Below are 12,163 nucleotides of genomic sequence, written 5' to 3' on the forward strand. Positions count from 1 at the left end.
TTTTTTTCTCTCCCAGGCACACATGATGCCAAACTTGAGCTTTCCATGATGGAGGCCATGTACTGACTTCCTCTGTTGGCTCAAGTTCAGCCAAGAACAGAAATTAACACCTTTCCTTGCTTCCTACTAGGGGACGAACTATCCAGCATGCTGTATAAGAGACTGATGTTGTCCCCAGGGTCATTGCAAATGGAAGCCTTCCAGCTATGCAGAAACTTAAGGAAAAATGGTGGGGGCTTCTGGGTCAAGGGTTCCAGATTGGCACGTGGCCTCACCCACAGGGCTGAGTTCCCCAGGCAGGCTAGGGGTCAGACAAAGTTAACTGTGAAGCAAGCAGAAGAGGGATGTATTGGGGGGTCCTGGAGAGGCTGCTGAGGCCTCGACAATAGGACCCTAACTTTGCTGACTCAGGAAGCATTTCAATTACAATAAGCATCATTTCAGTTGATATATTTGAGAGGGTTTCTTTCAGCAAACATATTAGCGACAAAATGAAAATCACACAGTCTTGAGAGAAGAGAATTGGTCAAATACAAAATGGGTTAGTCCTTCTTAAGCAGGGGGCCAAAGCTAGAGAAAAAGCATAAGGTGTTACAGTTATATCCCTTCCTGGGCCAGCATGATACAGTATCTGGGTATGTCCAATAGCCAAAAGTCACTAATACATGCCTAACCCTCCCTTGTCCCATTTCCTGCATAGCTATGTCCCTACTCCACAGACATCTTAGAAAAGTAGACCCTCTCTCAAAAAAAGTTGGTGGTACTTCACTAAGAAAAAGACTAAAGGAAGTTGAATCATTTTAGAAGATCGCATTATGATATGATAAAGAATCTTGGCCTTAGTTTCCCAAACATATTTTTTGTGTATTGGAAAGTAAGTTTTGAAATGTAAATATTATAGACATGAGAGATATCATCCTACTCTTTTTTACATAAATGCAAGTTCTCACCTTTCTTAGAAAAAAAAAAAAGCATGTACAGATACAGGTGTTTTCCGGATCTCAGAATATACCACCAGAGGAAAATAATTAGAATTAAAGTTTGATGGAGCTAGTTATGTAAATCAAGTGTCCTTCCTCTGACTTCCAAGCACTATGTAGGTTCATGGTAGAGAAGCCGGTCTTGCAGCTTTTGCAACACTGGCCAGCCCATTTCGCAGGGCCTGGCCCAGTTTTTATAGGGAATGATGCAGGTGAACGTCAGTACTTAGGAGCCACGACTCCATTGTTCTCTTCTGTTGGGAAAACCCCTGAAGCATAGTCTAAACTATGCAAAGTGGAATCTGTTTCTGACTGAGTCATTCTTTTGTTGAGTCCAGGAAACTAAAGAGAACAACATCATTCTGTGTTGAAAATGTGTGGAACACAGTAATTACATCATACATCAGGAAATTGTGATTTGTTGATGTGAAGGTAACTGATAACCATATTAATGTGATGTGTGGTTACAAGGACACACAACAGAGAGTGCTGAGGCTACCTGGGGTATACAGGTATGCTGCAAGGACCCAGAAAGGGACCCTAGAGACTTCATAGATTCCCCTGGGAGAGCAAATGATAGAGAATATGATCACTTGCCTGAGCTATCACATGGGAACTACATCTCCATCTTGGGTCTCCTGACATGCCATTCAGACTATTTTATGTTGCCACATTCATCATTTTATGAAAAGGTGATTGTTTTTCTTTTTTCTCAAATCTCAGAAAATTGGGGGGAGCGAGTGATGGATCCAGTGCATTATGGATCCAGTGCCTGCATTCTATGCCTCCTTTCTACAGCCCAGTGGGATTGATTCCCAAGTCCCCACTGCAGAACTCTAGTACTTTTGATGCTGTGATCCACCCATAAGAAGCAATGTTGATGAGAGAAAAGAGTACTAATAATAGTAGCCTCCACCTATGGAGTGCATACTATGTGCCAGGCTAAGTGCTTCACACACATTCTGCACCTGAAAGTAACTATGCAGATAAATCTCAATAATGTCATTAATTTAAGCATATAAAACTGCGCCACTGGAAACCTCTTCATGAAACACTAGCACACCACACTTTGGGAAATGGTGCTGTAGTTGAAGCCTCTCAATCATAGATTATTCTCTATTTGCCAGAGATGTTTTAATGAACCTGAATATTCATTTATACTAAAGCTTTAAGGACCAAATTATAAAGGATCATTTTTGAAATTCTCAGAGGGTATTCAGAAAGTCAGTTTCGATGGGTCTGGTAGAGTCTTCACCTGGCTAGTGATGTCAGTGAGCATCTCTTGTGTGCGTTGGATGTATCAGATATTATTTAATTTAATCTTCAAAACACATTGTTTTTCAGATGAGAAATTAAAGACTCACATAGTTTAAGTAGCTCATCCCTGATCACATCAGTAAGGAATGATAGAGTCCATTTTTAAGCCCACACCTTTGGGAGCCGTCTTCCCCCCAAGGCTGGCTGAGCAGCCATTCTCAGAAAAGTTTGATCTAGCTCTCAAAGACCCTTCTAGGCCAACTTCAAAGGAAAGAGGTTGAGAAAATACTGCATTTGGGGTCTTGTTGGAAATTGACCTCCAAAGGGCAACTCTTAGCTTTCCTAGGCCTAATACCTCTCATTTTCTAAGACTACTTAGAGTGGATTGCAAAGGCCAGGTGGGGCTAAATCAAACAAACACATGTACCACAATCAAATACAATCAGATTATACAGAGAATTTAATAAGTGGAGGAATCACATTTAATGGGTAGAAATTAGCAATAACCTTTGAGCAGGCCTCTGGCCTGTATTTCCTGATATCTTCAGGCAGAACTTGGTAACTCATACAACACACAGTGAGAATTATCTTCCTTGGAAAAGTATTTCAGATTTTTCCAGAAACATTTAATTAACTTGTGATTTTTAAACAAAGTGATCCAAAGCACAGGATTCAAATTAATTTTGAATGTCAAGATCAGCCTTCCTTTGGATCTGTGCAAGAGAATCCACAGAGCAAGGACAGTAGAATGTGCTCTTCTCTCAGGATCATGGGAAGACTTTTCCCATCAGCTTCTTTTTTTTTTTTTTTTTTTGGGCTGGATTTTTTTTCCATTATTTTATTTTATTTTTTTTATTTGTTCAAGCATATTGTGGGGGTACAAATGTTAAGGTTATGTATATTGCCCTTGCCCCCCTCCCCCCAAGAGTCAGAGTTTCAAGCGTGTCTATCCCCCAGTTGGTGAGCATCACACTCATTATGTATGGATATACCCATCCCCTCCCCCCCCGCCTGACACCCAATAAATGTTATTCCTATATGTCCACTTAGATGTTTATCAGTTAATACCAATTTGATGGTGAGTACATGTGGTGCTTATTTTTCCATTCTTGGGATACTTCATTTAATAGAATGGGTTCCAGCTCTATCCAGGAAAATACAAGAGGTGCTATATCACCATTGTTTCTTATAGCTGAATAGTACTCCATGGTGTATATGTATATATATATATATATATATATATATATATATAATGTGATATGTGATATATATATATATATATGTCACATTTTATTAATCCACTCATGTATTGATGGGCACTTCTGCTTCTATAGGATACACATGACAGAGAAGATGTCCACTGACTCACTGTAACAGAGGGAATAGCCTGAGAAAAAAATGGCAAAAAGATGTTTTCTGTCTCCTTAAAACTTTCTCCACTCTTTGAAAACTGAAACCTGCGTTTCTGCTTCAGACAGGTGGTCGGGAGAGGCCTGGGGAATCGGACATCCCAGGCCCTGGCTCCAGCAGCTTTGTCTTTGGCAGAGATGGGACAATTAGAATAGTTAACCACAATAGCCTAGAATTGAGGGTCCCTCCCTTTAAAAGCTCTGTATTTCTACTTATGTTCAGGAAATTTGGATTTTGAGATGAGAAAGTCTACTATTTTTTTCCTCCTTTGCCAGCAAACTTCTCTTTCCTTCTCCTCAAACTACTTGTTCTCATTTTTCTGATGCAGCCTTGAGGAACAGTGCTGAGCTTTTGGTAACATTACTAGGTTCTTTAGTAGTCCTTAGAGAGTTGCCTCTTTCTTTTGATTATTGAAAAATCTATTGTAAAATGTTTCCAACATACAAAAATATGGAGAGAATAATATTACAAATGCAGAAGTATCTGTCTCCAAGTTTAAAAAGTGAAGCTGTACAAATACTCTTGAAGCACTATGTTATCCTCATCCCATCCCCCAGAGGATATACACCATATCTATGTGAGCCTTCATACTTTTCCACATTTGTCTGTATACCTAAACAGCATTGAGTGGTATTTTGCAGAAATAAACATTACATAAACAGTATATCATTAACATTGTTCACACTGTATTACCTTGACCTTTTTTTCACTCAACAATATGCATGTGAGAATCATCCATGTTGATGTATATAATTCTAGTTTATTTATTTCCACTGTTGTATAATATTCTAACATACTGATATATTTCAGTTTATTCCACCATGATCTTGTCAGCACTGTTATTAATTTGTTTCTAATTGTTTGCTGTTATAAATAAAGATGATTTTCACATTCTTGTATGTGTTTTCATGGACACATATTGAGATTTTCTCTAGCATAGATTCTTGAAAACAGTATTGCTGGATCATAGGGTATGCTCATTTTCATCTTTTTTTAAATTTCAGCATATTATGGGGATACAAATGTTAAGGTTACGTATATTGCCCATGCCCCACTCCCTCCTCAAGTCAGAGCTTCAAACATGACCATCCCCTGAACATTGCACATTTTCATCTTTATGAGATATCTGAACTGCTACCCAAAGAGGTTATACAAATTTTCCTTTCTACTTAAAAAGTTCAGGTTTTTATATCCTTACCAACACTTAGTATTTTCAGAGCTTTCAATTTCTGTCAATATGATTAATATGAAATTGTATCTCACTGTCTTTTAAATTTGCATTTCCTGATTATAATGAGGTTGAGTAATTTTTTATGTTTTTATGGGCCATTTAGGTATATTCTTCTACAAATGATGTATTTATATCATTTGCCCATTTCTCTAGTTGGATTATTTATCTTACTAGCATAGATTTTTGACTGTTTTATATAGTATATGTATAATTATATATAAACATATTATTGTAAGTGTCTTATCTTTGTCTATGGCTTTTCTTTTTGTCTTTTTTCTCTACTGTATTTTGAATCACAGTCATATTTTAAAATTTTAATCAAGTTGAATTTATCATCTTCCTTATGTTTGTCCTCTTTGTACCTTTCTAAAAAAAAAAAACAAAAGTCTTGCCCTACCCCAAGATCACAAAGATATTTTCCTACACATTTTAGGTCCTTATACCCAATAGGATTAAGTTTTGTATATGGTGTGAAGTAAAGAAATTTTTTTCATAATAGAAAACCATTGTGCCAAAATCTTTTATTCAATAGACCATCCTTTCAACACTGATTTACAATACAACCCTCTTATATATCAAATTTCTGTATAATTATGTGTAAGTGGGATCATATTTTTATCCTGTTAGTTTGTAGGTCTGGCCTTGTGCCAATATCACACTGGTCAAATTACTATTGTTTGAAAATAATTCTTGACTTCTGGTAGAACATGATTTTTCTGTGCTAGTCTTCTTCAAAATCGTCTTCTGAAGGAGCAATTACTAGCACTTTTCCATGTTTTAGAATTATCCTGTCAATTTTCATAATAATCTTTTTATATTTTTGATTGGAGTTACATTAGACACTTAGATTAATTTGGGGAGAGTCAAAATTTTTGTGATTTGTGTTCCTCTAGCCATAGATATATTAATAGTTTATCTTTTCCATTGATTTTGATTTATTAAAATAAATATCCAAAATTATTTATATTTTCTTCATAAATATCATTCCCATTAAAGTTGTTTCTAGGAATCTCATATAGTTTGTTGCTATTGTAAATGGTCTATTTTTAAAAGTAGCTTTTTTTTGTTATTGATATGTATCAATGTGACTACTTTTGTAAAAATCTTATTTCTGTCAATATTTTGAAACTCTCAATAATACTAATATTTTTTCAGAAGACTTCAAAGTTTTCATGTAGACAATAATGTCATCATAATATTATCATATTATTATTAATAATAGCTCTGTGTGTTCTTTTTCCAAGCCCTATACAATATATTTCTTTTTCTTGTCCCTGACTATAATCTGTAGAAGAGTTTTGCATAGAAACAGTGATTCTAGGCATATTTTTCTGATATCTAAAGGTTTCATTATTAAATATGTTTGCTCTAGGTTCTTGGTATCTTCTTCCTTTATTAAACTTACTCAATTTTCATTCTTGAAATCATGAGTAGGTATTGAATTTTATCATGATTTTTCCAAATTAAGGTGATTACATGTTTTTTCTTATTATCTATTAGTGTCATGAATTGCATCAAGAGATTTTCTAAAGTTCAACTACCCTTGTATAGCTGAGATGAACACAGCTTGGTCAAACCATGAACTTCAGGGGAGCTTTTTAATTGTACAAGTCAATTCTTATATTTTCATTCTCTTCCCATTTGAGGGGAGGTCTACTTGGGGAAAACATTTCTGGGGTGGTTTACCTTGAGATATAAAAAGGAAGAGAGTCTCTCTCTAGCCTTTGGACATTGTTGTATGTGGATATGATGCCTGGAGCTGCTGCAATCTTTTTGCTGCCATACACAGCTCTTTTGCTACTCTTCACAAAAGCCAACAGGTGAGGATGGAACATAAAGGAAGATGGAATAGACTTGGCTGCTTGAGAACATTGCTAAGATACTAAATGAACCCAACCCTGGAATTTGTTTTTTCAAATAACAAATCATCTTATTATTTAAACCATTTTGAATTGAATAGTTAGTAACCTGAGGCAAAAACTGTTCCTAGAAATATCCTGATCTCTGCTGTTAATCTAGAGTTGGGTTCATTCATTTACTCAGTTATACATCTAACAAATATGTATGGAAGCTGACCATGTGCCTGACACTGCATTTGGGGTTTCCGATAGAAAAGATTGGGTTCCACCATCTAGCAATGCACAGCTTGGGAATGGAAACATGTTTTAAACAAATAATCACAATTTTATATAATACACTCAAGGGAAGCAATGGCTCCACAATGCTATGAGAGTATTAGAGGGTGGTTATCTTATTTTATTCTGTGAGAGCTAGAAGAAATAGCCAAGAAGAAGCTGGGCATTGGAGGATAATTGGTGTATAATTAGTCAGGCAGAAAGAAAAAGGCAATCCGAGGTGCAGAGGCATTGGGTGATGGCCTTGAAATAACCTGGGAATGGGAGCAGTTGAGTTCAGTTGGAAAAAGTCTTGCAGAAACAAGATACAGATATTAAGGGAGAGGATATTTCAATTTTATCTTTTAGGTAGCAGGAGTAGGGTGAGGCAGAGGCAGAGTGTTGCAGCATGGTGTTCTGCACTGGCCAGGTTCCCAGGGGCTGGGAATGCAGACTGAGGGGAAGGAGCAGTGGGAACTGGAGGCAGGGCACCCTGGTGAAGTTGAGCTCAGGAAATTAGAGACAACTGTGGATGTCTCTAGCAAAGAGTCTACACCTAGAACAGACAGGTGTGAGGCTGGTGGGGTACTGAAGTGGGAGGCAGGGACATTTCTTCTTGCACTGGTGGCAAAAACAGGGAATCTTAACACATTTCTCCTCACCCACTCCTTATTGCCATAAGCTAAAGAAGGCTCATGCCAACTACTGAGAGCCAATTGTGTGCAACTCTTTTCAACTCCCCATCAGTAATGTCACGTTGGTCACTGGAGATTGGCCAAAGTGAGAGTATTTATATGAGGATGTGAACTAAAATAAAATCCTAAGCCCCCACTCCATACAGGCTGACTGAATGGAACCCCTCTTGGCTAAGAGAACCCCAAAGAAACCTTAGAACTGAATTCCCAGCATGACAGAATGGGAGGTCAGGCATGCATTTTTCATTTTTGTACCATATGCCACTTTTAAAAGTTCTTCTCTTTTCTTTAATATCAGAGCTGCTCATCTTCCTACTTGCTTGCCTCTTCTCTAGAAAATCATTGTGCTTTGAAAATCTGACCTAAATGATCTTTTCTGCCCTTGGACAATTGCTAAAGGACAGTGAACTCATTATCAATCACAAAAATGAAGCTCAAACTGCCAGAAAACTGTGCTCTGAGCTCACAACTTGTGTGTGGGTCACTCTGTGTGGACATAGGTGACACTCTGTATCACCTTGTGTTTGTTCAGAAATAACCCACCATATTTATTCCGCCATTGTAGACAGCAGCAAGGTGCTTTCTAAGCATGCTTTCCATTTATCTTGCAAGATAGCATGGAGCCGACTGCACTGGCAGGCCCACACCAGGTGGGGAGAGAGAACCTTTAAGCTAAATCACACTATTTACCTCTGAATTATGTTCAACAGAGCCTAGTGATCATGTGGGAATGAGCAGTTCCATTATAAGAATTTTTAATCTTCTATCTTTAATCTCAAATTTAATTTCAAAGTAAAAAATTTCAAGAGAAACCTTTTTAAAATTATTTTACACTTTCCTGCTTTGGTAAACAGAGTAAATGAATTAATTTTGATGAATTTATGAATTTTGGTGAATTTATTTTGATGAATGCTAATTCTAATTATTTTTCTCCACTCTTAATGATGCTAATGTGATATACAACCTTACACCATGCAAGCCCAAATGCCTCGCCTTTCACTTATTTTCTGCATTCATCTCCTCCATCACTGTTAGGAAGACACTTCATGCTCTGTCTTAGTCAGTTCAGGCTCCATAGCAAGATACCACAGACAGGGTGGCTTAAACAATAGAAAATTTTTTTCATAGTTCTGGAGGTTGGGAAGTCCAAGATCAAGATATTGGCAGATCTAGTGTTTCCTGGGGGCTCACTAGTGGAGAAAGTGAGCTCTACTTCCTTTCTCTCTTGCAAAGACACTAATCTCATCATGGTAGCTCCACTGTAATGACTACATGAAAAACCACTTCCCAACGGCCCACCTCTTAATACTATCCCATAGGAGTTTAATTTCAGCATATGCATTTTGGGGGGATGCAAACATGCAGTCCACAACACACGACCTACAGAGGGAAGATGTTATGTTCTTGCCTCCTTTAAAATTATCCATTTTGATATTGTTTTAATTGTGACAACAGAGGAGCAACTCGTTACATTATTTCAAAAGTATGAGTAAATAAGTTCTGAGTAAAGCTATAAATCTGTAATTGTTGCTATTGTTTTCCCCGTGTGTTCTCATCTATATTTTTAATCTGTTTAGTCAGAATTTTTTTAAGCCACTGTTTTGGGGTCATGCTCTAGCCAGTTAAAGTACAGAAGAAATGAACTCCAAACATAAGATATCCACCTATCTTTTAAATATAGATTTCATTGTTGTTTTTCCCTTATTTTTCATCTTTCCTTAAATAAAATACATGCTCTTCAATAGAAAAATTATGTTGCATATTTTATATTCTCTAGTGTTCTAAACAAAGAGCAGATGCTTGATAAAAACCAGTTGACTGGAAATTCATAGAACTCTAAAGTTCTTAATAATGCAGAGGCCAGAGATAAAGCCATGAACTAATAAATCAAAGACACAAGAGTGCCTAATAGTATGATGAAACATCAATTAGTAGAAGAAACTATAATCACTAAAACCTTGGTCTTTAAATGTTTTGTTTGGGGAGTCCCTACCAAGAACTCTGAAAAACTGCATATTCAGTGGTACATTTATAATTTGACTTGTAAAATGTGTCATCGTAAGTTTAAAAAATTACAGAGAATATGTTTTTCTGTGTATTGCAAATATTCACTTTAAAAAATAAAGTTGATCCTTCATTTTAAGTGTATACAAGGGAATCTAGATACCATGGTGATGAGATACCTTCATAATTCGTTTTCAAAGTCCACAAACCAGTTCCTCTTTTAACAAACAGAAATTTTATTTCATTTCTTTTTCTCCTCAAACCGTTATTTGTATGCCACTCAACTGACATAATTTTATTTCTTTTGGGTTAACTTATCATTATAGTTATTGATGGTACCTAATTGGTAGGTAACTATTCCCCATAAAATTATACTGGAGATGTATACTTAGTGAGATAGATGAGGTTTTTCCAATTTTTTTATGTATTCATAGATGATTATCACATATTGCTCATTGAGATAGAATTTGCTTTCAGTACTATTTTCATTTTTTACTTTGATAAATGTACCTACTGAATAAATGTCATTTATATGAACAAGAAGATAGGAATAAAATGAGTACTATTATAGTAATGTCAGTCATTTTTTTAAAACTCCAAAACATATGATAAAAATCACCTGGTAATCCATCTTGAAAAATCATGTTAATGATCTACCAGCTCTCAAATCAATGAGATGCTCCTTTAATATTGTTGAAAGCAAGGGACTAGAATCAACCCACTTGCAAGAGTATATGTTACCCAGACATTTGCTTTCTCAACACCAATAGTTTATAGTTTCCTTGTTTGATGCCCCTGAGTGTTTGCCATGCTGGACCCCTGCAGCATGGTAAGATTCCAGATGGTTGAGGGATGACCGGACTCTTGTAAAGTGAGAGGAGGGTGATTTTGAAGGAGGAGGGAGGAGAGGAGCAGCAGGACAGAGTCACAGTCACAGGCACGTCACCTTGCAGAAAGTGCACATCACAAGGTTGATGATTTTTAACACACTGACTGCCCCACTAGAAAAAAAATTTCCTTGGGGCTATAGTGTTTTTATTATGAAAATAGAATAAAAACATTAAAAACAAAATGATCCTTTCTAATTTAATGAAAAAATTTATTTTTTATTGTTTTCTGTGTGTGAGTTATATGCAATTAAATTGTCAATATTAAATGTAACAATAAGAACATCAACAAGTAAGATTTTCCCAAACCAGCTGCTGAGTTTTGCCCATGGGGCCACCCATCGTGTATCATGTACAGTACAGCATGGCAGCATGAGTGGCCTGTGCACCACACGGCTCCCAAGGTAAAGAAACATGTCAGTTACAGATGCCTCATGAGGCCCCAGGCTCAAAACTAACATGAGTTAAATACAACTCACATGGCAGTTAATGTGTTGAAAATAATGCCTACCTCCCTTTGAAAGTCCAAGTGTAGTCCCAGTAGGAAGATCAGCGAACTAGAAGCTCCAGAAAAAGATTCAGGGAGGAGTCTTGAGCTGAGCCCAGCGAATGGGTGAGATTTAAAGAAGTAGGGGAGAACTGGGAGCATCACCTACCTAGGAGGACAGACTGAGCAAAGGCCTTGATCGTGGTGTCCCAATGGAAGACTTCTAGAGCCCAGTGGCTAAACAGGTCCACTGCTCAACCCTTTGGCTGTAAAATTCCCGTAATAGAGTCTGCAGTGAAAGGCAATATCACCATGACCCTAGATCAGAGATTTAAAGAAAACAAAACTCAAATGCTTGTAGGAACCAGGTGGGTCACACAAAGCAGAGCAGCCTCTGGGAGTATGTCATCGTGCATGGTGTGCATTTTGGAAAGTTGTCCCATCCAAGGGGTCAGCCTCTGCTCAGAAACAGTGGGAAGGTGGATGCAGTGGTGCAGGTCTTCCAAGTTTTTCAAGAGAAATGGAAATCTGGATTTGAAGGTAAATCTTCCCCAGTGGGCAGGACACAACATATTGGTGGCCTGTATCTGCCCTGTGGACCATTCAAGCCAGAATATCAGAAAGCATCAAAAGCAAGTGCCCGTCAATACATGAATGGATTGATAAAATGTGATATATGTATACTATGGAGCACCACTCAGCCACAAAAGACAATGATGACCTAGCACCTCTTGTGTTGTCCTATATGGAGCTGGAGCCCATTCTTCTAAGTGAAGTATCACAAGAATAGATAAACAAGCACCACATGTACTCACCGTCAAATTGGTACTAACTGATCAATACTTATGTGCACATATGGAAGTAACATTCATCGCATGCCAGGCAGGTGGGAGCGGAAAGGAGTGAATGGGTAAATTCACACCTAATGCGTGTGTTGTGCACCGTCTGGGGGATAGACTCTGACTCAGGCGTTGCAGAGGCAATATATGTAACCTAAACATTTGTACCCCCCAATATTCTGAAATTTAAAAATATTAGAGCATTAAAAAATTAATTTAATTTAAAAAATAGAATTACAAAAAAAAAAAAAAAAGCTGA

This window comes from Microcebus murinus, chromosome 7 (assembly GCF_040939455.1).
Source record: "Microcebus murinus isolate Inina chromosome 7, M.murinus_Inina_mat1.0, whole genome shotgun sequence".
Classification (NCBI taxonomy): Eukaryota; Metazoa; Chordata; class Mammalia; order Primates; family Cheirogaleidae; genus Microcebus; species Microcebus murinus.